We start from the raw sequence: 26,760 nt of genomic DNA on the forward strand, positions 1-26,760 counted from the left end.
ACATACATACAACATGCATACTACATACATGCTACATTCATACTACATACTACATACATGCTACATACATACTACATATATACTACATGCATGCTACATACATACTGCATGCTACATACATACCACATACATACTACATGCTACATACATACCACATACATGCTACATATATACTACATGCATGCTACATACATACTACATGCATGCTACATACATGCTACATACATACTACATACATACTACATGCTACATACATACCACATATATACTACATACATACAATACATTCATACAATACATACATAGACATACAGTACATATAACATAGAGTAACATACTTACCAATACTTGTCACATTGTTCCCCGAAGCCATTGTCGTCTACGGAATAAATATTAACATAACAAACCACAAAAATACTCACCCACGATCCGAAGCAGTCCACGAGTGTGTCCCACGACGATCTTGGGTAGAGAACTGCAGCATCAGCTGTTGCTGCCGTTCTCTACGGGCTGCAGGAATCCAATGACGGAAGGTAGGTATCCTTCCGCACTGTATTCCTCCGCCACTTAAAAAAAAAAAGTCCCTAGTCTCACTTTATGCCATTGCTGTGTGGGAAATTCCCACGCAGCAATGGCATAAAGTGAGACTAGGGACTTTTTTTTTTTTAAGTGGCGGAGGAATACAGTGCGGAAGGATACCTACCTTCCGTCATTGGATTCCTGCAGCCCGTAGAGAACGGCAGCATCATCTGATGCTGCAGTTCTCTACCCAAGATCGTCGTGGGACACACTCGTGGACTGCTTCGGATCGTGGGTGAGTATTTTTGTGGTTTGTTATGTTAATATTTATTCCGTAGACGACAATGGCTTCGGGGAACAATGTGACAAGTATTGGTAAGTATGTTACTCTATGTTATATGTACTGTATGTCTATGTATGTATTGTATGAATGTATTGTATGTATGTAGTATATATGTGGTATGTATGTAGCATGTAGTATGTATGTAGTATGTATGTAGCATGCATGTAGCATGCAGTATGTATGTAGCATATATGTAGTATGTATGTAGCATGCAAGTAGTATATATGTAGTATGTATGTAGCATGTAGTATGTATGTAGTATGTATGTGGTATGTATGTAGCATGCAGTATGTATGTAGCATGCATGTAGTATATATGTAGTATGTATGTAGCATGTAGTATGTATGTAGCATGCATGTAGTATGTATGTAGTATTTTTTTTTTTTTTTTTTTTAACATTTAACACATTAGCCGGATGATGGGACTACTACTGTCCCATCATTGGCTAATGTGTCAATCACTGTCATGGTAGCAGGCATCGCCAGATGGGACTTGTAGTCCCATCGGACGATGCTTGCACAGACCCCCGGACATCAGCACAGCCCCCCGGCAGGCCGGCACAGCCCCCCGGCAGGCCGGTACAGACCCCCACAGGGTGCACAGCCCCCCGGCAGGCCGGCACAGCCCCCCGGCAGGCCGGTACAGACCCCGGGCAGTCCACACAGCCCCCCGGCAGGCCGGCACAGCCCCCCGGCAGGCCGGCAGAGACCCCCGGCAGGCCCGAAATGACGGCGCATCATGATGCGCACACACCGCGCATCATGATGACGTCAGGCCGTCAATCAACTGAACTTCCGATTCCGATGCCGAATTCCGATATTGAAAAAATATCGGAAGTCGGTATCGGAATTCCGATACTTGCGGTATCGGAATGCTCAACACTAATAGGGACGTTAGTAAGAGCAGGGCACATCCTCAGGTGAGTGCAGGAAGTGTCCATTCTCCCGTTCCCTATCGCAGGGCCCACCATTGTTAAACTTTTCCCTGGTGCTCCTGGTGTGTTTTTGTTTTGCCGTTTAGCGACCGACCACACTGGGCCAGTCACTCTGTGACAGGTGCTTAGTGTCACACCTCCACCAGTCAGACATTGATGACTTAACCTAAGAATAGGTCATTAATGTTAAAGTTGCTGACAACCTCTTTAATATGCAGCTGTAGTTGCAGCTATAAGAGCCTCCGGTCTTACAGGTTACAGAGAGGATTTCTACAAGATTGTGAGGATTTTAGTGGGAATTTTTGCCCATTTATCCAGAAGAGCAATGGTGACGTTAGACACTGATGTTGGACAAGAGGTCCTGGATCACAATCTTCATTATAGTTAATCTCAAAGGTATTGGATTGGGTTGAGGTCGGGATTATGTGCTGCCAGCCATGTCTTATGAGCTTTTCTTTGTACACTGGGGCATGGTCATTAGGAATGGAAAAAAACCTTCTCCAAACTGTTCCTACAAAGCTGGAAGCCACGAATGTCCAATCTTGTATGCTGAAGAATTAAGATTTCCCTTTACTGGAAATACGGGGCAGAGGCCGACCTCTGAAAAACAACCTCATAGCAATTTCCCTTTTCCTCCTTTATTGCTGGGACAATCCAGTTAGGCAGATAATGTTCTTCTGACAGTCACCAAACCCAGACAAGTCCATCAGATGCCAGATAGATAAGTGTGATCCGTAACTCTAGAGCAGGGTTCCCCAACTCCAGTCCTCAAGGCCCACCAACAGGTCATGTTTTCAGGATTTCCTTAGTATTGCCTAGGTGATAATTGCATCACCTGTACAATACAAGGGAAATCCTGAAAACATGACCTGTTGGTGGGCCTTGAGGACTGGAGTTGGGGAACCCTGCTCTAGAGAACACATTTCCTCTGCTCCAGAGTCTAGTAGTGGTGTCTTTGTATCACTCTATCGGATGCTTGTCACTGTGCTTGGTGATGTAAGGCTGCAAGTGTAGGAGGAGGGGCCCCCACTGAGTGTCCGGGCCTGAACCAAGGGGACCGTCATCTAGGTTCCTAGGGGGTTCGTTTCCGGGGAGCAGTGTTAGGTAGCGGACCGCTATGACTTCCAGGAATGTTGTGGGATGAGCCTATATAAAAGGGGCAGAGGACGCCAGTCAGAGTGAGTCAGCAGAACGGGAGAGAAGGAGCAGGAGACCATGGAAGCGCCAGGGAGCCAGAGCCTCCAGCAGTAGCTGGAGAGAACAGCGACAGAAGGGAGACTCTCGGTGGACCGCAGGGAGATGGTGCCGAGCCGACCGACTGAAGACCGCCGCTCCGCAGCCACCCGTGGCCATTGCCGCCTTGCTCCAGCTCGCGGCTGCGGCCTGCCCGCATCCACCCACTGCAGTTGCCGCCTCACTCCAGCCCGCGGCTGCGGCCTGCCCGCAGCCATACGCGGACGCGTTTCCGCTCCACTCCCGTCCATGGCTGAGGCGTGTCCACTGCCGCCCGCAGCCGCCACCGCCCCACTCCAGTCCATGGTACGGGCTGAGTCGTTGCCCGCCGCGGGTCCCCTAGTGCAGCCGCAGGCTGCGTCGGTGGCCTACCAACCGCCACTCAGCACCGCCGTTGCCTGCCCCTGTCCGGGGGCTGCGGTCTCTACTCTCCCACTCCCAGGCGGTATCCCGCTGCCTCCGCTGGGGGGACATTCCGCCAAAGAACTCATCTAGGGTCTGTTGTGCCCCTGCTTCCTCTGGGCGTCAGAACGCCTGAAGACTACGCCAGATCCTCAGCGGCTGGACCCAGCGGCGACAGCACGTCGAGGGACGTCAGGACGGCTAAGTGACACATAACTAAGGACCCATAGTCGGCCATACCGCGGCCCTATAGTGATCGGCCTTTGCCGGAGTAGTCGTGTTCGGATAATTAGTGTTTTCTTGTATTTGGGTCCCTGCGAGGACAATTTCTGTTAACTTGATTGGTTGCTTAGGATAGCCCTACCGGCTTGCATTTATAAAAGTTACTACCTAACGTTAAATCGGTCTCGCGTCTCGTCACTGCATCCTGCGTACCTGCCATCACCACATTTGGTGTAGTCGGCAGGATGCAGTGGGGCCGTAGACTCAGCAAATAACGAGGGCCCCCGGTCCAGCATCTCTTTGGGGGCTATGCTAAGCAACCTGCCTAGGTTCTCCGGCTCCAACACCATGCTGTGGAGCTGGACAGAGCGGATGCGAGGGCTCTTCCGAATGCATCCGATGACCCCTGACTTGGAAGCCGAGGTAGCTCTCATGGCACTAGATGGGGAGGCCCGGGATTCAGTAATGTTGAGGCCCCCGGGACACCGCAACACCTTTGCTAGGGTCTTGCGGATTCTGGAAGAGACCCATGGGGATCCAACAAATGTGGGAGAGTTGAGGACCCAGTTGTTCAGTCGCATGCAGGGAGAGGCGGAGACCATCACCCAGTATATGAATGTCCTCCAGGAGTTATACATGGCCATCGAGCGGAAGGACGGCATAGGGGTAGGGCCCATGGACATTACCCTACGCGACCTGTTAGTGACTAGACTCCAAGACCCTTTGATAAAGCAGGCATTACGGGAGCAGGTCCGGGTGAACCCACGTATAAAACTTTCTCTGAGGTGGGGAGTCAGGCGCGTGCTAGGGAGAAGGAGCAGGGACCGACGGTCCCCGTGGGGAAGGTCCGGAGTGTGGAGGCCTCCGTGAACGTTGTCGGGGAGCCCCAGTGGATAGAAGAGATGAAACAAGAGCTGAAGAACATCAGGGGCGAGTTGGTCGAAGTCAAGAGAAGGACCGAGGTAGTGACTGGGAGGCCTAGTTCCAAACCAGGGCCCTTGGGGCCTTGCAATGCCCTGAGCAGCCGGGCCTCGCAACCCCGGTGTTATGAGTGTGGGGAGCTGGGCCACTTCACACGATAGTGTCCACGGCGTGGGAGTTACCCACCCCGGCGGCCATTAAAATAGAGGGCTCCGGGCTGGGGGGACGCCGCTCAGAGCCAGAAGCCACGACATGGGGTGGTGGAAGTCCCGAAGATCTGGTCGCAAAATGTCAAGTGGTATGGGCAGAGGTTGAGGGCCGTGCCGTACGGTGCCTAGTGGACACGGCGTCGCAAGTAACGACCATGCCTGCAACTTACTTTCAGCAGCATTTTCCCGAGGCAGCGAGACCCCAGTTGGGGGTCCATGATAAGACTGGTAGCAGCCAATCAACTACCGGTCCCTGTCGCCGGAGTGGTTTGGATGCAGATGACGCTGTGTGGCAAATGCCTCGGCCGCCGGGGAGTGATCCTGACCCAAGGGGAAACCAATAACAAACATCCAGTCACTCTGGGTATGAACATACTGCGGGAGTTCGGCAATTTACTCCTCAATGACCCCACGCAAGAGACCCTGAACCAGTGAGGTTCCCGCACGCCCCAAGGGCAGGTCTTTCAGTAGTTGGTGCGGGAGGCACGAGTACTCCAGGACTGCCAGGAGGGCGAGGCACTGGGCAAAGTCATTGCACCAGCGGCACCCCTGCTCATGCTGCCCCCCGGGCAGACAGTGGTGGCCCTGCCTATCCGCCCACCGACCTCCAGACTGAAGATCGAGTACTCGTGCTAGACCAGCGCCCCCCAGAACAAGTTAAAACCCCGATGGGAAGAAAGTCCTTACCGAGTATTATGCCGAATAAGCTACGACGGACCTGTGTACGAGATACAACCCGAAAAAGACAGGGCCCTTCCCACTTGCACTGTGCACCGTAATATGTTGTGGCCCTGTACATCCACCGACCCCTGCGCCCCGAGCTTACTCCACAGGTCCCCGAACCACTACCAACCATCTGGGACCCTGATGACGAGTAACATCGCCCAGCGATACAGACGGGCCCTCCCAGGGACAATATCCCAACCGGCAAAGTCAGGCCGCCAGAATCGACCAGCCCACCACCTGCCACCACCCCAGAAAACTCCACCACAGTCGAACCAAGACGCTCCGAGCGGTCCACAGCTGGCAAACCCCCCGAAAGTTACGAGCAGGACCAGTTCGTATGCCAACAAGAGCTTCTGTCTCAAAAGGCCAACCCAAGCCTACTAACGCCCTCGGACTGGCGAGTATACAGGATGGGGGAGTGTAGGAGTAGGGGCCCCCGCCGAGTGTCCGGGCCAGAACCAAGGGGACCGTCATCTAGGTTCTTAGGGCGTTCGTTTCCAGAGAGCAGAGTTAGGGGGCGGACCGCTAGGACTTCCAGGACGGTTGGGGGAGGAGCCTATATAAAAGGGTCGGAGGACGCCAGTCAGAGTGAGTCAGCAGAACGGGAGAGAAGGAGCAGGAGACCGTGGAAGCACCAGGGAGCCAGAGCCTCCAGCAGTAACTGCAGAGGAGGACAGCGACAGAAGGGAGACTCTCGGTGGACCGCAGGGAGACGGCACTGAGCCGACCGACTGAAGACCGCCGATGTGCAGCCACCCACAACCGTTGCCGCCTTGCTCCAGCTCGTGGTTGCGGCCTGCCCGCAGCCACCCACGGCTGCTGCCGCCTCGCTCCAGCTCGCGGCTGCGGTCTGCCCGCAGCCACCCGCTGCCACCTCGCTCCAGCCCGCGGCTGCGGCCTGCCCGCAACCATCCGCGGCCGTTGCCGCTCCACTCCCGTCCGTGGCTGCGGACTTAGCACCATCACTCAGCACCGCCGTTGCCCGCCCCTGTCCGGGGGCTGCGGCCTCTACTATCCCGCTGCCTTCCCTGGGGGGACATTCCGCCAAAGAACTCTTCTAGGGCCTGTTGTGCCCCTGCTTCCTCTGGGCGTCGGAACCGTGGTCCTATAGTGACCGGCCTTTGCCGGAGTAGTCGTGTTCGGATAATTAGTGTTTTCTTGTATTTGGGTCCCTGCGAGGACAATTTATGTCAACTTGTTTGGTTGCTTAGGATAGCCCTACCGGCTTCCTTTTATAAAAGTTACTACCTAAAGTTAAATCCGTCTTGCGTCTCGTCACTGCATCCCACGTACCTGCCATCACCACATTAGCACCAAAGTGGCCATGGAAATCCTGTGCCACAAAGTACCCAGGAGGGGCACCGTTTTTGTGCTGATGTCAATGCCAAGGGAACTTTGGATTCTGCAGTTAAGGAGTCAGTAGAGCGTTGCTGACTTTTCTGCCCTCTGCTCCTCAACACTCGGTGACCCAGCTCTGTAACTTTACGTGGTCTCCACTTCGTGACTGAATTGCTGCAGCTCCTTCCACTTTTCAATAATATCACTCACAGTTGATAGTGGAATATTTAGGAGGAAAGAAATGTAATGACCTGACTTGTTACACCGGTGGCTTCTATTACAGGACCGCGCTGGTATCAGTGAGCTCTTTACAATAAGTCGCTCTTCACACTTGTTAGTAAAGGCAGACGGCATAGACAGGTGCCGGATGTTATACACCGGGGGCAATTCGACTGAATGGGAAGTGGAATTCAGTGATTAAGTGATGTGTCCCAATACTTTTATCCATTGAGCGTATGAGGGCTTCATCACACTACATGTCTGATACACTGTCGAACATAAAATATTCTGTATATGCCAACCTACCCATGAACATTAATGGGGGGCATAAAATGACATTTTTTGCATAATAAGCCAACAATATGGCCTCTGGGTAGAAATTTGCATTTAGGAAGAACATTCACCTCTTTTTTCTTCAATGGTGGAAAAGAAGCAAAGATAAGAAGGGTCTATATGTATCTCTAATCATTATTGAACTCTACTCTCTAGGCTCCAGTCACTAGGCATTAAGGACACTGCTCTCTCCTGGTTCTCCTCCTATCTTTCTGACCGTTCCTTCAGTGTTCTGTTCTCTGGCTCCACTTCATCTCCTCTTCCTCTCACTGTCGGGGTACCTCAGGGCTCAGTCCTTGGCCCCCTTCTCTTCTCTCTCTACACAGCCCCAATTGGACAGACCATCAGCAGATCTGGCTTTCAGTACCATCTTTATGCTGATGACACACAACTATACACATCATCCCCTGACCTTACCCCCGCTGTACTACAGAATGCCACTGACTGTGTCTGCAGTCTCCAACATCATGTCTGCTCTCTATCTGAAACTCAACCTCTCCAAAAATGAACTTCTTCTGCTCCCGCCATCTACTAACCTCCCTAAATCTGACATTTCCCTCTCCGTGGGTGGCACCATAATAACACCCCGACAGCAGGCGCGCTGTCTGGGCGTTATGTTTGACTCCGATCTCTCCTTCACCTCCCACATACAATCTCTTGCCCGCTCGTGCCGCTTACACCTAAAGAACATCTCTAGAATCCGCCCTTTTCTCACCATGGAAACAACAAAAACCCTCACTGTCACCCTGATCCACTCCTGCCTGGACTACTGTAACGCTCTATTAATTGGCCTCCCCTCACTCGACTCTCCCCTCTCCAGTCCATCCTTAATGCAGCAGCCAGGGTTGTCCATCTGGCTAATTGTTTCTCGGAGGCGTCCGCTCTTCGCCAGTCGTTACACTGGCTGCCCATTCATTACAGGATACAATTCAAAGTACTTGTTCTCATCCACAAAGCTATCCACAGTGCGGCACCCCCATACATCTCCTCCCTCATTTCTGTCTATCGGCCTAACCGACCACTGCGCTCTGCAAATGACTTTCGGCTAACCTCTGCCCTAATCCATACCTCCCACTCCCGACTCCAAGACTTCTCCCGTGCTGCGCCAATCCTCTGGAATGCTCTACCCCAAGATATTAGGACCATCCACAATTTGCATAGTTTTAGGTGCTCGCTCAAAACACATTTGTTCAGAGCGGCCTATCACATTCAGTAATCAAAGTCATTTTATGCTTGTGTGTGTAGCCCATTCACTATCTCCATCTATCCCCCACCCCCTGAAGATGGCTGGACCATCATTGTAAATACATCATTGTAAATACAAACCTGTGCTTTGTATCGCCCCCACCTCATTGTAGATTGTAAGCTCCCACGAGCAGGGTCGTCTTATTTCGCTTTAATTATTGTATTGTTAACGTTATTACTTATGACTGTTGTATTTGAAACTGTTCAACTGTAAAGCACTGCGGAATATGTTGGCGCTATATAAATAAAGATTATTATTATTATTTATTATTGAACAGATTGGACCATAGACACAAGTGTCATTTTTCTGCATATGTCACAGCAGACTTAGGGTATGTGCACACGCTGCGGAAAAATCAGCGCGGATTTGCTGCGGTTTTGAAACCGCAGAAAGAATTGACATGTCAATTCTTTCTGCGGAATCCGCAGCGGGTTCCTATCTCCACCATTGTGGAGATGGTGAATCCGCAGGACCAAACCGCAGGCAAAACCGCAGTAATCCGCAGGTCTTTTGACCTGCGGTTTATCTGCGGTTTTTGCAAAATCCATGCGGATTCCGCAGCGTCTGCACACACCCTTACTGTCTGCAATACATAACCTGCGTGAATTTTACTTTCTGGGGTTTTTTTTAGTTAAAAAAAAAAAATCCCATTTACACTCATTGAAAATATCATATAAAGCAAATTTTGCATCTTAAAGTGAGAATGACAATTTCTGTATGATCTGCATTATTATGTTACCTTATTGCAGAAGCTACCAGCTTTGATTTATATACTTCTATTACTTTCATTACATGGGGTAGAATAAATTGTGGTTTCCTGATTCATCTATCAATAGCTGTGACATGTAAAGTGGCAGATCTTATTCCATACAGGACCCATCTATGAACAGCGGCTGTTCTCACTATATATCAGAGGTGGCATAAAAGTGAACTTAAGGCCCCTTTCACACGTCCGTATATTTCCGGTACCGGAGATGTCCGTGTGTGTACTACGTGTGGCACATGGGTGGCAACCGTGTGCCACCCATGTGCCGTATCCGTACTACACAGACAGCCACCGGGGAAGAAGCGCTACAGTAAAGGCTGTTCCCAGGCGGCTGGTGCTCAAGCCGGCTGTCATCATTCACCCCTGCTCTGCCCGCAAGCAGAGAATGATGATTGTTACCGTATATTGAAGACATCAATTCAGAAGAATTTATTAAACATGCGGTTTTTATTCGACGCATTTCAAAGTGACAGGAAACAGCCACATAACGATGAAAGTAAAAGAAGCATATAAATCAAAACTGACAGCTGCTGCAATAAGGTAACAAAATAATGCAGATCATACAGAAATTGTCATTTTCACTTTTAGATGCAAATTTGCTTTATATGATATTTTCAATTAGCGTTAATGGGATTTTTTGTTTTTTAAAAAAAAAAAAAGTGTGTCAAATTCACACTGGTTATGTACTGCAATCATCAGCTCGTTTTGTTATTTGCGTTTATTTTTTCTTCAAAGTTTATTTTTTACTAAAATATGATGACTATGAGTCTATGACAGTTAAATGGGGTTTAGAAGAAATCTGTCACCAGGTTTTCGACATCTAATCTGAGAGCACATAATGTAGAGCTAGAGAGCCTAATTCCAGCAATGTGGCACTTAGGGCAGCACGGTGGCTCAGTGGTGAGTCCTGGGTTCGAATCCCACCAAGGACAACATCTGCAAGGAGTTTGTATGGGTTTCCTCCGGGTACTCCGGTTTCCTCCCACATTCCAAAGACATACTGATAGGGAATTTAGATTGTGAGCCCCATCAGGGACAGTGATGATAATGTATGCAAACTGTAAAGCGCTGCGGAATATGTTAGCGCTATATAAAAATAAAGATTATTATTATTACTGGGCTGCTTAGTGTAGTTTTGGTAAAAATCATTGTTTTATAAATGGGAGATTATCACTAGAGGACTAGTAAACCTGCTGTGATACAGTACTTCATATTTATGAGCTACGTATAACCCCGGCCCACCATTGATTGGCATTATAAAGCTGACACTCAAAAAAGTTCAACATGCAGAGAAGCAATAGATCTGCAGAAGATAAAACTGTGATTTTATCAAAACTGCAGCAAGCAGCTCAGTAAGTGACACATCGCTAGAATCAGGGTCTCTATAGGCTATCTCTAGGATAAGCCTTTAATGTTAGATTTGTTGGGGTCTTATTACCATGAGCCCCACTGTTTGTGGAGCACTGTATATCTTTGCTTTTACAGATAAAGCACCACAACAAACACCATGTCTGGTTTTGCAGCTCTTCACCATTCGTTTTTATAACTCTTGAGGGAGCCCTAATATAGGGATAAAACATAATGGTATATGGACATCATATAAGTGTTCCTTCTTTGCGACCGCTCGTCTATGAGCCAGAGCAAAGATCAGTGTCTCTCACTGTCGTGGACCCTGCCTGTCCATTAGAATGGCTACTAGGTCATGCTACATTTTCCTTGCAGTAAAGATGACTGGCTTCCCAAAACTGTCCTGGCCACTGGTAACTGATTGCCAGGGCATAACTAGAGCGGGCTGGATGTCAGCAAGAGGAACAACATGAGACCAATCTGTCTTGGCTACAGAGTATATTAATTAAGAACTAGGACAACTAATTGAATCTTTTGCTAGGAATACTAAAGCCTAGCTATGACATTGTACAAGAGGGTGTCAAAAGAATGCCATGGCAATCTCTTACTGGGCAAGCTTCAGTTTCAAAAGGGGCCATCTCTATGAGAAAGATCATTTTAAAGCTGTGATCACTTTAGCTTTGTTTTTCGTGCATTGTAAGTAATGTAATCTAATATAAAGCAAATTCTGCAACTGGTCTTCATTAAAAATATTTTTTTTTTTCTCCGGCAGGCCTTAAAATACACTGCAAGCTGCTGTATTCCGTTCAGTCTCAGTGCTGACAGTCGACTTAGTCTACAGCCTCATGTGGTTTCCCGAAGAATATCAATTAAAGGTGTTGCTCAAGCTTGGAAGTCACCCTATGTGATTGAAGTCTGCTGAATCGTGACAGTGTGCAGTGTGCACGCTGTCAAAGTTGCCCAGAATCCACCCAGCAGTAGATTCATATGGCTTCATTCAATTCACTTATTTTGAGATAAGCGGAGTCTAGTCGACACCACAAGTGCACAAATCACATAATTGTGGTCACATGACCGACAATTAGCATGGGGAGCACCAGGGAATTCAGCAGTCTGCAGTCGCACACAGTGACTGTAGACTTCTGTCTTAAGTCAGGATATTAAATATTAACCAAACCTAACTGCAGACATTTTTTATTTTATCGCATATTGCATGCAATACATTTAAAAAAAAAATGTCAATAGCCTTTAATGTTAAAAATGGAAACGTTTCCTTTTTTAGAGTTATTCCAGTCCCTTGAAATGGTCACCTTACTGATCCCCTGCAGTTGCATGTCGTTCATACATCATAGAGTGTCAGAAAGAAAGCAGCAGGGGATTGGTATGTATGACTTCTTTTATTATTTTCTAGCACTCTAAGGCTGAGTGCAGACGGAGTTTTGAGCCCTGCGGATTTTTCCGTGCAGAATGGAAGAAAACCGCAGGTCAAATGACCTGCATTTTTCCTGCGGATTTCTTCCATTTTTCACGCGGTTTTCATGCGGTTTTTGTGCGGTTTTCCATTGCGGTCTTCCCCCTGCGGATTTGGTAACAGGGGAGATAGAAAACCGCACAAAAGAAGTAACATGCTGCGGATTTTGTACCGCAGGAAAACCGCACGGAAAAATCCGCAGCGTCTGCACAGCGTTTTTTTTTTCCATTCATTTTAAAGGTACTGTACATCACAATGCGGATATGCAACGTTTCTGCGCGGTAAAATCCGCTGCAAATCTGCATCGTGTGCACATGGCCTTAGGCCGGTTTCATATTTGCGGTTTAGTCCGCTGCGTTTGATGCACATACATCCACATACGTCCTCCGTACCTATCTTTAACATGGGGTGCGCAGAGACATGCATTTGTATGCGTTCGTGTGTGTTTGCGTACGGTTGCGTCTTTTCGCGGTATGCGGCGGGGTGCGCCGAACGGATCCTGTTGCATTTTTTGTGGCGTCAAATATCTGTAGTCATCCGCATGCGGATGATGTACATAAAAAAATGCATTACTGGCTGTGTAAGCGCAAGCGTATGTAATGACATGCGTCCGCAAGAATTTACATAAGCCACGCCCATTGGGCGTGGCTTGTGTAATTTCAAAAATTTGCAGAGAAAATAGCACTTGCCTATCGTCCGCAAACGCACGCGTGTGTTTGCATGTGTTTTTGCATGCGTTTGCAGTTGCGGATGATATGCTGCGGGCTCAACTGAAAATGTGAACCTAGCCTAAGTAGTTTTTGAAAAATGTTAAGTGTCTAGAAACCCCTTAACTTTACTATAATGTTCATGTAGGAAAGGTTCATTGAGTAGTCTCCAGAAACTGGGAATATTGTTGTTTTTGATTTCTTTTCCTGCTAAGATCTGAGGAATGTATTTTGCCTCGCAGAACATTTCATATAAAGTAATACAACAGTTCTTCACCTTTGCTGACCTAGCTTTGTTGCTAGCTTCTTTCTTCCCCAGCAGAGTTCATTTGGAAGACAAGCAATGCCTACAGCTGCATAAACTCTAAATGCAGCCCTAGGGATAATCCATCAATATAAAACGCATCATCCCCAGAACATCAGAGAAACATTGAGATTATTTGCTGGAGGATATAAAATCCATAAATAAAAGATTTGCATAAAGTTATTAAAAAAAAGCAGAAGTATCTACAAACAATGCAGAACTTAACAAGCAATAACAAGCAAATTTGTATTTGCTCAGCAAAAGGGTAGCAAAAAGATCCTGGGCCCCACTGCAAATTCCATTACTGATCTCTCTTCCACCAGATTGTCATGTCCAATTATTTATTTTATGCACTTATAGAGCACCACTAATGTCACAGCATTTTGCAGACATTATCATCACTGTCCCCATTAGGGCTCACAATCTACATTCCCTATCAATATGTTTTTGGAGTGTGGGGGAAAACTGAGAACCTGGAGGAAACCTTCGCAAACACGGAGAGAACATACAAACCTAAGAATAAAATTCTGCTATACTGTATTCAGTGCAGTAATTACTACTTTTGTCTTGTGGGTGAACCTGGTGAGAGTGATTCGCTAAGGCCTCATACTCACTTGCGAGAAATACGGACGAGTGCAATCCGATAAAGAATCAGATTGCACTCAGACCAATGTTATTCAATAGATTACATCTCATTTGTGAGTTTTTTCTCAGCCGAAATTGGACAGAGAAAAAAAAAAAAAAAAAAAAAAATCACAGCATGCTACGATTCTCGGACGAGACTCGCCAATGCAAGTCAATGGGTGCGAGAAAAAAATTAGACAGCACACGCACCATGCGAGTGCTGTCCAATTTTTACGCACCGGTGTCTTTGAAAAGCCGGCAATTCATTTGCGGCTATACAGTAAACTCACACTAACATGTTATAATAGAAAAGATAGAATACATGTATACATATTGAATTGATGTATATATATACTGTATATATATATAGATATATATACACAGTATGTCAGTGACACATATATATCTTTATATTTCATAGAGCGATACCTAGTACAATAGCCATTAATTCATTTGTCGACTTCTGAAAAATCATTGCAGAACCCGACAGGATAGGAGACATGGTTTACATACAGTAAACCATTGCAGAACAGTTAGATTTATATATGTCAGTGTTAGATATGTGTGCAAAATTTGGAAGATGTAGGTATTTAATAAGAGAATGTATTCACGAGAAAAAATTGCGTGGGCTCCCGCGCAATTTTCTGCCCCAGAGAGGGAAAAGCAGTGACTGAGGTCAGATATTAATAGCCTAGAGAGGGAGCATGGTTATTGTCCCCCCCGGCTAAAAACATCTGCCCCCAGCCACCCAAGATGCGCCAATTCCTGTACTTAGCCTCTCTCTTCCCATTGCCCTGTAGTGGTGGCATATGGGGTAATAAGGGGTTAATGTCAACTTTGTATTGTAGGGTGACATTAAGCCTGGCTTAGTAATGGAGAGGTGTCAATAAGACACCTATCCCTTACTAATCCTGAAGTTTATAAAGGGTTAAATAAACACCCACAGGCAGAAAAAAAGTATTTTAATTAAATAAAAGAACACACAGTTTTGCCATCTTTATTCTTCTGCTAAATCCATCCAAGCCCACGATCTCCTGTAAAAAATAAAAAATCAGCAATATACCATACCTGTCTGGCGTACAGTCAGTTCCATGGCGTAAATCAATATCTGGGGGTTAAATAGTTTACAACCGGGAGCGATGCTAATATATGATATGTGTGTATATATGTATATATACATATATATATACACTCACTGGCCACTTTATTAGGTACACCATGCTAGTAAGGGGTTGGACCCCCTTTTGCCTTCAGAACTGCCTCAATTCTTCGTGGCAGAGATTCAACAAGGTGCTGGAAGCATTCCTCAGAGATTTTGGACCATATTGACATGATGGCATCACACAGTTGGCGCAGATTTGTCGGCTGCACATCCCTGATGCGAATCTCCCGTTCCACCACATCCCAAAGATGCTCTATTGGATTGAGATCTGGTGACTGAGGAGGCCATTTGAGTACAGTAAACTCATTGTCATGTTCAAGAAACCAATCTGAGATGATTCGAGCTTTATGACATGGCGCATTATCCTGCTGAAAGTAGCCATCAGATGTTGGGTACATTGTGGTCATAAAGCGATGGACATGGTCAGCAACAATACTCAGGTAGGCTGTGGCGTTGCAACGATGCTCAATTGGTACCAAGGGGCCCAAAGAGTGCCCAGAAAAAATTCCCCACACCATGACACCACCACCACCAGCCTGAACCGTTGATACAAGGCAGGATGGATCCATGCTTTCATGTTGTTTACGCCAAATTCTGACCCTACCATCCGAATGTCGCAGCAGAAATCGAGACTCATCAGACCAGGCAACGTTTTTCCAATCTTCTACTGTCCAATTTCGATGAGCTTGTGCAAATTGTAGCCTCAGTTTCCTGTTCTTAGCTGAGAGGAGTGGTACCCAGTGTGGTCTTCTGCTGCTGTAGCCCATCTGCCTCAAAGTTCGACGCACTGTGCGTTCAGAGATGCTCTTCTGCCTACCTTGGTTGTAACGGGTGGCAATTTGAGTCACTGTTGCCTTTCTATCAGCTCGAACCAGTCTGCCCATTCTCCTCTGACCTCTGGCATCAACATGGCATTTCCGGCCACAGAACTGCCGCTCACTGGATTTTTTTTCTTTTTCGGACCATTCTCTGTAAACCCTAGAGATGGTTGTGCGTGAAAATCCCAGTAGATCAGCAGTTTCTGAAATTCTCAGACCAGCCCTTCTGGCACCAACAATCATGCCACGTTCAAAGGCACTCAAATCACCTTTCTTCCCCATACTGATGCTCGGTTTGAACTGCAGGAGATTGTCTTGACCATGTCTACATGCCTAAATGCACTGAGTTGCCACCATGTGATTGGCTGATTAGAAATTAAGTCTTAACACACAGTTGGACAGGTGTACCTAATAAAGTGGCCAGTGAGTGTATATATATATATATATATATGAACAACGACAAAGCAAAGTCCAGCAATAACGTGAGAAATCCAGGATGCTGTTAAAATTTTTTTTCTTTTTATTCATAAATCCATTAAAATGCAATGGTCCAAGCAGTTCAAAACAGCAATAAAGCAGGAAAGTCGTGCAGATAGGACTACGCGTTTCAGCGGTAGAACCCACCTTCTTCACCCACCGTGAAGAAGGCGGGTTCTAACGCTGAAACGCGTAGTCCTATCTGCACGACTTTCCTGCGTTATTGCTGTTTTGAACTGCTTGGACCATTGCATTTTAATGGATTTATGAATAAAAAGAAAAAAATTTTAACAGCATCCTGGATTGCTCACGTTATTGCTGGACTTTGCTTTGTCGTTGTTCACATTTGTATGGATGGACTCCTACATCCAGATCCGGGCACAACGGAGTTAACCAGGTCAGCTGAGGTTCCAGGTGGTTCACAGGAGTGAGCTGGTCTACATTGTTGGATATATATATATATATCTGCTCAAAAAAATAAAGGGAACACTTAAACAACAAAATGTAACTCCAAGTCAGTCAAACTTCTGTGAAATCAACACTGATTGTGATTCAATTTCTCCTGCTGTTGTGTCAATGGAATAAACAGGTAATAATGATAGGAAGGTCACTAACATCCATGTGTCCGCTCAGTAAGGCTGAGTTCACACGTGGCTTTTTTTCGCGTTTCCGCGGCGGTTTTAACCGCGCGATTTTGCCACGAAAACGCGAAAAATAAGCATCCCATGCATTCCTATGGGATTCCGCAATGCTGTGCTAATGCTGCGGTTTTTACCGCGGCGGAATTGCTTCGCGGTAAAAACCGCAGCATGCTCATTAATTTTGCGGAATCGCGGCGATCCCGCACCCATAGGAATGCATTGTTCCGCTTACTTCCCGCATGTGGCTGTGCACACCATGCGGAAAGTAAGCAGAACAATTGCGGATGGTACCCACGGTCCGGAGGAGAGGAGACTGTCCTCCGGGCTTTGGGTACCATATCCCTGTAAAAAATAGAATTTAAAATAAAAAATATTGTTATTCTCACCTTCCGACGTCCCGCGCAGCCTTCCCGCCTCTCTCCACGCTCTCGTTCCCAGTAATCCTTTGCGAAAATGCCCGCGATGGCATCCGTTCTCGCGGGATCGCGAAGTCTCGCGGTCATTCGCGCGCCGTCATCGGGCATTTTCGCAAAGGATTACTGGGAACGGCTGCGCGGGACGTCGGAAGGTAAGAATAACACCATTTTTTATTTTTTTTTACATTTTATCTTTTACTACTGATGCTGCATAGGCAACCTCAGTAGTAAAAAGTTTCTCACACTCGTCAAACACTATTTGACGAGTGTGACCAACCTGTCAATCAGTCCTCCAAGCGATGCTACAGATCGCTTGGAAAACGCTAGCATTTTGCAAGCTAATTACGCTTGCAAAATGCTAGTTTTTCCGCAGGAAAATCGCGGGAATTTAAAATGCGATTTTCCCGCGGAATGGAATTCCGGAACTCTCGCGGTAATTTCCGCGAGAATTCCGGTACATGTGAACTCAGCCTAAGAGTGTCTAGTGTTCCCTTTATTTTTTTGAGCAGTATATTATATATATAGATATATATTATATATATTACACATATATATATATATATATATATATATATATTATAGATATATACATTACATATAAATGTGTCACTGACATATTTATATATAAACACCTATTCTATTTGTATATATCTACGCTATCTATTCTGTTCTATCCTATTCTATTCAGTACTGTACCCAGCATCTGCCGGCTTTTAAGCTATCTATCTATTTGTGTGTATATCTATCTATGTATATATATACACTCACTGGCCACTTTATTAGGTACACCATGCTAGTAACGGGTTGGACCACCTTTTGCCTTCAGAACTGCCTCAATTCTTCGTGGCAGAGATTCAACAAGGTGCTGGAAGCATTCCTCAGAGATTTTGGACCATATTGACATGATGGCATCACACAGTTGGCGCAGATTTGTCGGCTGCACATCCCTGATGCGAATCTCCCGTTCCACCACATCCCAAAGATGCTCTATTGGATTGAGATCTGGTGACTGAGGAGGCCATTTGAGTACAGTGAACTCATTGTCATGTTCAAGAAACCAATCTGAGATGATTCGAGCTTTATGACATGGCGCATTATCCTGCTGAAAGTAGCCATCAGATGTTGGGTACATTGTGGTCATAAAGGGATGGACATGGTCAGCAACAATACTCAGGTAGGCTGTGGCGTTGCAACGATGCTCAATTGGTACCAAGGGGCCCAAAGAGTGCCAAGAAAAAATTCCCCACACCATGACACCACCACCACCAGCCTGAACCGTTGATACAAGGCAGGATGGATCCATGCTTTCATGTTGTTTACGCCAAATTCTGACCCTACCATCCGAATGTCGCAGCAGAAATCGAGACTCATCAGACCAGGCAACGTTTTTCCAATCTTCTACTGGCCAATTTCGATGAGCTTGTGCAAATTGTAGCCTCAGTTTCCTGTTCTTAGCTGAGAGGAGTGGTACCCAGTGTGGTCTTCTGCTGCTGTAGCCCATCTGCCTCAAAGTTCGACGCACTGTGCGTTCAGAGATGCTCTTCTGCCTACCTTGGTTGTAACGGGTGGCAATTTGAGTCACTGTTGCCTTTCTATCAGCTCGAACCAGTATGCCCATTCTCCTCTGACCTCTGGCATCAACATGGCATTTCCGGCCACAGAACTGCCGCTCACTGGATTTTTTTTCTTTTTCGGACCATTCTCTGTAAACCCTAGAGATGGTTGTGCGTGAAAATCCCAGTAGATCAGCAGTTTCTGAAATACTCAGACCAGCCCTTCTGGCACCAACAATCATGCCACGTTCAAAGGCACTCAAATCACCTTTCTTCCCCATACTGATGCTCGGTTTGAACTGCAGGAGATTGTCTTGACCATGTCTACATGCCTAAATGCACTGAGTTGCCGCCATGTGATTGGCTGATTAGAAATTAAGTCTTAACACACAGTTGGACAGGTGTACCTAATAAAGTGGCCAGTGAGTGTATATTGTAAGGTAGCATTGTCATTCAAGGTTGGGGACACTCGCTTGGCAGCCAAATAATCAGATCCGGCACGGATTTTCCATAAAACCATAACAGTCCATGCGGTTTATTCAGGCATCATAAACCCACAGCAGCAACATAAAATTCATATCCATAGCATAACGTTCATGACAGAGCTTCCCTCTGTTATCCCTGTGGTCACACAGGTTATGCAATGTCCAGTACTCAGGCTCTTCAGCCTCACAGTTCTCACCCCATCAGGGTTACCTTATGGTTGCTTCAGACTCCAGACGTTCATTCCCTCCCCTGGGAACTCTCAGATACTGGCAGCCATTACACACAGCCACTTCACGTTCTGTCAGGCAGGAAGCCCCATCTCCCAGCAGGACCTTCCACAACGGACCAACCGGGTCCAAGCATTCACTCATGTGGCCTACCCTGGCCACCTTATATGGTCTGTAGCCACGCCCACCGGGTCACATGGCTATGATCTCATCACAGGTCCTTCACACTCACATAGTCTTTTACTTCCAGCGTTTTCAGACACACCCCTGGGTGGATTTGTAGGTAGCTGGTCCTGCCCGTCTCTCCAGCTACCTGAAGACTTCCCTAAGACATTGACACGGAACCTCAGCAGTATCACTGCTGATCAACACATACACAAGTCTTCATCTCAAGGCCACCCACCTTAAGATACATTACCATCATTCAGAATCCTACTCCTATCAGGACACTGGAAATGCTTATACGCCTGTCCTGGACCACCCACACAGCGCCCCCTAGCGGACACAGTGGTCACTACACCACAATATATATATATGTTTTGAGGATTATTTGGTTTTAAAACGATGTGTACAGTTGTGTTTTACAATGCTATTTTAACATGAGTTTTTACATAGAACTGCTGTATGTAAAAGCTTATGTTAAAATCACATTGCATACGCGTGTCATACAGATGTTCTGTGGAAAAAAAAAAAAAAAAAAAAAAAAAAAAAATCGCACGGAAATTGCATTACACTTGCATGACACTCACACAGCACTCGTCCATTTTTTCCGGTCCGGAAATCGGACCGTTTTTTTTCTCGCAAATGCGAATGAGCCCTAGGTCGTACTTCAGGGTGATATGCACCAACCAGAGGCAGAGCTGGACTTGCTGGAAAGCATGTGGAACCTCGAAGATCAGAGGAGCCGAATATGCAGAACAGAGTGTGGATAAGCAGAGTTGGAAGTGCAAGATGCAGTGGATCCAAGGATGTGGATAGCACCATTGCTCAGTAGAGATGAGGAGGCAAGCAGACACCTTAATACCGCAGAGATGTGTGTGTGGATAGTAACTTGGATCAGCAGAGACCAGTATGCAAGCAGGAAATTGATGCAATAGAGTTGAGTGTACGGACATCACCTTGGATCATCAGTGATGATGAATAGGCAAGCAAGCTCTTTGATGCAACAGAGTTGAGTGTGCAGACAGCGCCTTGGATTAGCAAAGACAACTGCGTTGGCAGGTAGCTTGAAGCACCAAAGGTAAGTGTGCGGACATCACCTTGGATCAAGGAGATAAGTATGCAAACAAGTACCTTGATAATTAGGCAAGTTGTTATAGCAGGAAGCTGGATGTGTTGGTAGAACTCAGGAACAGAAGAACAGAGTAAACAGTCAGGCACCTGGTTTGTAGCAGAGCTGGGTAAACTCCTGTATGGCACATGGGTAGTAAAGGCCCTTTCTCACATAGCGAGATCACTAGCGATATCGTTGAAGCGTCACCGATTTTGTAACGCAACAGCGATCTCGCTACATGTGACACGCAGAGGAGACCGGACGCCCGCTGTGATCTCGCTGATCGTGCTTGAATGGCCTGGGCCATTTTTTCATCGCTGGTGTCCTGTTGGCCAGCGCACATTGCAGTGTTTGACGCCAACGAGCGACCTCGTTGGCGACGCAGAACACATGGACACAGGCAGGAGTCATCTGAATAGCCACTATGTGACAAGATACCAACGACCGCTGAGGTCGTTATACGGATCGCCGTATCGTTGCTGCGTCGTTGAGTAGATCTGCCTGTTTGACAGCTCATTAGCGACAATTTAGCGATGCACCAGCGATGCTAACCAGGTCGTATCGTTGTCGAGATTGCTGGTTCGTCGCTAAGTGTAACGGGACCCTAACAGTAACAGGCACTTGCTACCTGTATACTCAGGTGGCTCACACTCAACTGAACCAGTATTTAAGGACTTTGGATGATGACAACCAAGCTGCGCTCTGAGATACTGCAGAAAACTGACACACTAGCACAGAGGGATCCAGCCATATGGGAAGGTGGAAGCAAAGCCCAGCGCTGGAGCCAGGACAGGTGAGTAACATTATGACAGACTGCTTCTCAAACTAAAAAATTAAAAAAACACAAAAATTGAGCTTGGTTTGCGTTGATACACATGCAGCATATATGCATGTTGACATTGGCCATAAAACATAAAACCTGCAAAAGACAAAGAAAGCAAAAACCCTGCGGTAGCTAAAAAAGTAAAAGCAAAAGTGCATCTAAATAATACAGAGTTTTTAGTAATACTGTTTTTGATCAAAAGTAGCATGATAGCAAACCACCACGACACGGTAACTCTTGATCGGGATAGTCATACACTGTCTAATATTAAAAACCTTGCCTTGTGTCAAAGTTGACCTCAATGTGTGAACAAGGGTAGACAAAAGGACTGGGTCCCAAACAGTAGACACCAGTCTGGGGAAGCCTTATATATAATTTCCAGCTCAGGAGAGGGAGGCCACACCCCAGCTTGCACAGAATGCAAAAAATACAAAGAAAAAACACAAAAATTGAGCTTGGTTTGCGTTGATACACATGCAGCATATATGCATGTTGACATTGGCCATAAAACATAAAACCTGCAAAAGACAAAGTGAGCACTTTGTCTTTTGCAGGTTTTATGCTTCTCAAACTAGGCTTGGTTCCCGCAGTGTAAAAGTTGCATGTCGCATTAAACAATATACCTATAAAATGCTATAGAGCAGTAGAAGATGAGCAGACTGATATATCGGTTTTATTCAGCATTACTTTTTTATTTTATTTGTTATTCATTTGTAAATTCGTTTTATTTGTATTTTATTCATTGACACACCTGAGTATCCTGGGCTTAGTAGTGAAGGAGACAGTCGTAATCAGTGAATGACAGAGATGTGTCTGTACTTTCATGCATGGAAGGCTGTCAATTACTTAGTAGGACTGCCCACTTGACTCCTAAGCCCAGAATGAGCAGGGACTTCAATAAAATATATATATTGAATCTTTTCACTCAACAATACATTCAATCTCCATAGCTCCAGCTGCTATATTACATGCCGATCATAAATTGTACAGCATTTCCATGCTGAGAGTTTCCCTTTCAAGGAAAACTCCAAGAAAATGATATACAATGTGTTGTAGTGACTGGCCCAATGGAAATTTGGACATAGAGTGAAAATCAGAATGTGGAAACATTTTGAGTTAGGCTTCTATCATACAAAGATTTTTTGGGGGTGAACATCACATTTTTAGCAGTACTGCTTTCTAGCATTCTCAGGTCATTTTTAATTTACTCATTCAAGTGCTACAACATTCAAGTGCTACAACCTCCGTCACCCACGGCCACTGCGTGTCATAGCAGTGGGCCAGTTCAGGAAAGGAAGAATGTGGTGACTTATCACCTGGGTATATGCATTTAGGGCAGGAATCGGTTGGACAGCTGAGATGAAGGAAGTTGGAGCTTCGACGAGATCGGTACAGACAGGCCGGATGCTTTACCAGAGGCAACCAATCTTGATGACTGATTTCGAGTCTGGGGCGAAACAAACAGAAGGAAATGTCATCATGGCGAGTTCAGGCCAAGAAGGAACTGGGGAGCAGTCTAGGACAGTTCAGTCTGGGCGTGTACTGCTCAGAAGCGACAGCCAGAAAGGGAAAGATGAGGAAACTAGTAAATGTTTTGATGTACCAACTGTGGATGTAACGTGTGAAGTACTCAATAAAGAAAAAGTTAAAGTTAACTTGGACTGTGTCTCCATTGCTGGGGCTCGCCTGGAAGAGGGACCGTCGTCACCTGCGAAGTGGCCAGGGGAAGCTGAATCTGGAGATGCAGGTATGCTGAATAGAAGAGTACAGTTTTCTGTAGGGGGGAGGACTGGACCTTGATATGGCAGTTATTCAGGTTGCGACTACAGTCCTGTCCCTCCCTTACACTTGCATATGAATTAAGAGTAATTTTCACAACTACTGTACCAGGTTGTTATAAGAGCCAAGTCCCCTACAACACTATACAGCCCATTTAAAATGCATTTTGGGGCTGACAGACTCCCTTTAACCAGGAATTATAAGCCAGGTCAGTTACAAATGAAAGAACAAAGACATGATTGCAAATCCATACATAACCACATGCCATAGAGATATGTAATTTGGCTGTGATAGGATACACCGCTACCATTAATACACAATGAAAAAAAGTTCTCTCCAGTAATAGTCCAGCCAATATGATCAAGAAGCAGATTCTTGTAATGTTTCCAGATGGCATCTCGTAAAGCAAATTCTTATCCCTGGGGGAAGATCTGCAGGTCGTCAAAGTAAGTTCTTCCAAGATAAATGTCTTCATATATTTAACATACTGTAGAAGAAAATCCATTTTTACTGCAGCTTATCCGTGTGTCCTCGCCCTATTAGGACAATAATGCTGCTTTGTAAAGTCTTTTTGATTGCATTACAGGATATTCGCCGCTTTGAGGATATTTTTTTTACATGCATATAAATTGGGCTAAAAGTTATATATTTTTTTTACAGATGAGTTTCTTTCCAGATTGTGCACGGTTTACCATCTATAGCCTCTGTGTTGCACTGTCCATTGCTGACTGCAGAGCGAGTTAATAAAGAATCCGCCAATCATCTTGTTTTAAAGGGAACCTGTCACCAGTTTTTAAGTCTATAAACAAATACCACCACCTTTAACTGCCCCTGTGCTGCATTCCACAAAGGTCAAATGCCTATCTTATGAACAAAAACAAAAAGTTTTTACATTTTAACACATTATTTAATACTATTTGCTGTACTGTATATGCCCCTCTTTGTGCCCTCAATTAAGATGGCGTTCTCAGTTTATGCGCATACCTAGTGCGGCAGGATCCTTGGTTCATTTCTCCCTGGCCGCCGGAAGTGATGCGGGAATTCCCTCCACCTTCCAGGTCACGTAAGCGGCTGGGGGAGATTCATTAGATGGGCCTGCGATGCGGTATGCATACTGATGTATTTAGGAAAGAAACCTCCGTGAATGCGCTCCTCCATGCCTCATCATTTCACACTAGCTCTACAATTAAGGATGAGGAAGATTTGTACTATGGAGGAGACATTTGAAAAACAGTATGTGGACCTTGGGGAGAGTTTCCTGGCATGTGGTTATAGCAAGAGAAGCATCAAACGGGTCTATACTTGTGCCAAGAATTCTAGAAGATGTGACTTACTTGCCAATCAGAAACCACTTCTGTGCCACCAGCCTACAATTTTGGACAAACATGTCACTACCGGGCTAAGGCTAGTTTCACACTAGCGTTTATTCCATGCAGCACACGGCGCCGCTAAGCCCCGCCCCCTGCCGGCTCCCTGCCCGCCCCATCCGATCATCGCCGCCTACTATCGCACATGGACGCATGCGATCTGCGCACCCTATCTTTAGCATAGGGTGCGCAGATCGTGCGCTGGCCGTGCGCTAGTAGGATTTTAGAGTGCGCTGTGCACTTTTGAAGGCTGGCCATGCGCTAGTAGGATTTTAGCGTGCGCTGTGCACTTTTGAAGGTACGCCCGTGTGCGCCGAACGCAGCATGTTGCATTTTGGTGCTCTCGGCGCACCTTCAAAAGTGCGCAACGCACGATAAAATCCTACTAGCGCACGGCCAGCCTTCAAAAGTGCGCAGCGCACGCTAAAATCCTACTAGCGCACGGCCAGCGCATGATCTGCGCACCCTATGCTAAAGATAGGGTGCGCAGATCGCATGCGTCCATGCGCGATAGTAGGCGGCGATGACCGGATGGGGCGGGCAGGGAGCCGGCAGGGGGCGGGGCTTAGCGGCGCCGTGCGCTGCATGGAATAAACGCTAGTGTGAAACTAGCCTAAGCCTACAATTTATAGGCAGGTAGAGCTGATTGCGGCCACCTGCAAGGCCAATGGGAGGGGTGCAATATCAGACTGGAGGCAGCTAGCATCCAGCAACTAAATAGAGAAAAAAAAAAGCTTGCACGTGTTCACACTAGGAGGTGCTGGTCGGTTTTTCATCTTACTGTAAGTAAAAAAAAAAAAATTTTTTTTTAAAAAAATATTTTTGAGGATTATTATCTAAATTGAATGGTTTTAATGTTTTTTTGTGTTTTTACATGGCCTAGATTCATGTACATGTGCTGCTGTATTCTCTCTCTCTCTCTATATATATATATATATATATATATATATACACTTTAGTGTTTACATTTTTACACATTTAATACTATTTGCTGTACTGTATTTGCCCCTCTTTATGCCCTTAATTAAGATGGCGTTTTCAACGTGTGCACATGCCTAGTGCGGCAGGATCCTTGGTGCATTTCCCCCTGGCCGCCGGAAGTGACACGGTGGGTTATTGACGTCACGAGGGAATTCCCTCCACCTTCCGGGTCACGTGAGCGGCTGGGGGAGATTCATTAGATGGGCCTGCGATGCGGTACGCATGCACCGCTATTGGCGCTGATGATTGCAAACAGCTGTCGTACCAATATAAAGACACTCAGATAACAGACACAGGCACAGCCCCCCCTGAGGAAGCACACGCGAAACGCGTTTCGGGGCTGCTGCAGGACACCTACACTGGCAGTCATTAATGGGTAAGATGTGCATTCCTCTATTAGTGATCCTCTCTATTTGTGATACACACTTGTGTGCTAGTTATTAAACAGATTTTGAGACCACATTGAATCTTTTTGCTCTTTATATAATAATAAATTTTATTTCTATAGCGCCGACATATTCCGCAGCACTTTACATTTCAGAGGGGATTTGTACAGACAATAGACATTACAGCATAACAATAATCACATAGATCATAACAGATACCAAGAGGAATGAGGGCCCTGCTCGCAAGCTTACAATCTATGAGGAAAAAAGGGTAGACACAAAAAGTGGGTGGTAACAGTTGCCCTGATTGTATGGACCAGCCATAATGTTAAGTGTGTAACAGTACAAACACAGAGGGCTAATGGATGCATAAAGCATGTGGGAACATAATGTGGGGAACCTGGTTATGGTAAAAACTTTTGGCTGTGCCACACAGGGATAGATTAGGTTAATGTGTTGAGGCGGTAGGCAAGTCTGAATAAATGCGTTTTCAGGGCACGCTTAAAA

At 46.2% G+C, this 26,760-nt stretch overlaps 1 protein-coding gene across 1 annotated transcript in view; it reads right to left on the minus strand.

The window, feature by feature from the left end:
- Positions 1-19,744, minus strand: part of LOC141049792 (cytosolic purine 5'-nucleotidase) — a 222,264-nt gene extending 202,520 nt beyond the window's left edge. The window contains exon 1 of the mRNA XM_073546557.1: positions 19,628-19,744. The gene's annotated coding sequence lies outside the window, so the exon portion shown is untranslated. The remainder of the gene's footprint in view (positions 1-19,627) is intronic.
- Between the last annotated feature and the right edge of the window lie 7,016 nt (positions 19,745-26,760).

This window comes from Dendrobates tinctorius, unplaced genomic scaffold (assembly GCF_039654945.1).
Source record: "Dendrobates tinctorius isolate UK_male_01 unplaced genomic scaffold, ASM3965494v1 ptg000149l, whole genome shotgun sequence".
Lineage (NCBI taxonomy): Eukaryota > Metazoa > Chordata > Amphibia > Anura > Dendrobatidae > Dendrobates > Dendrobates tinctorius.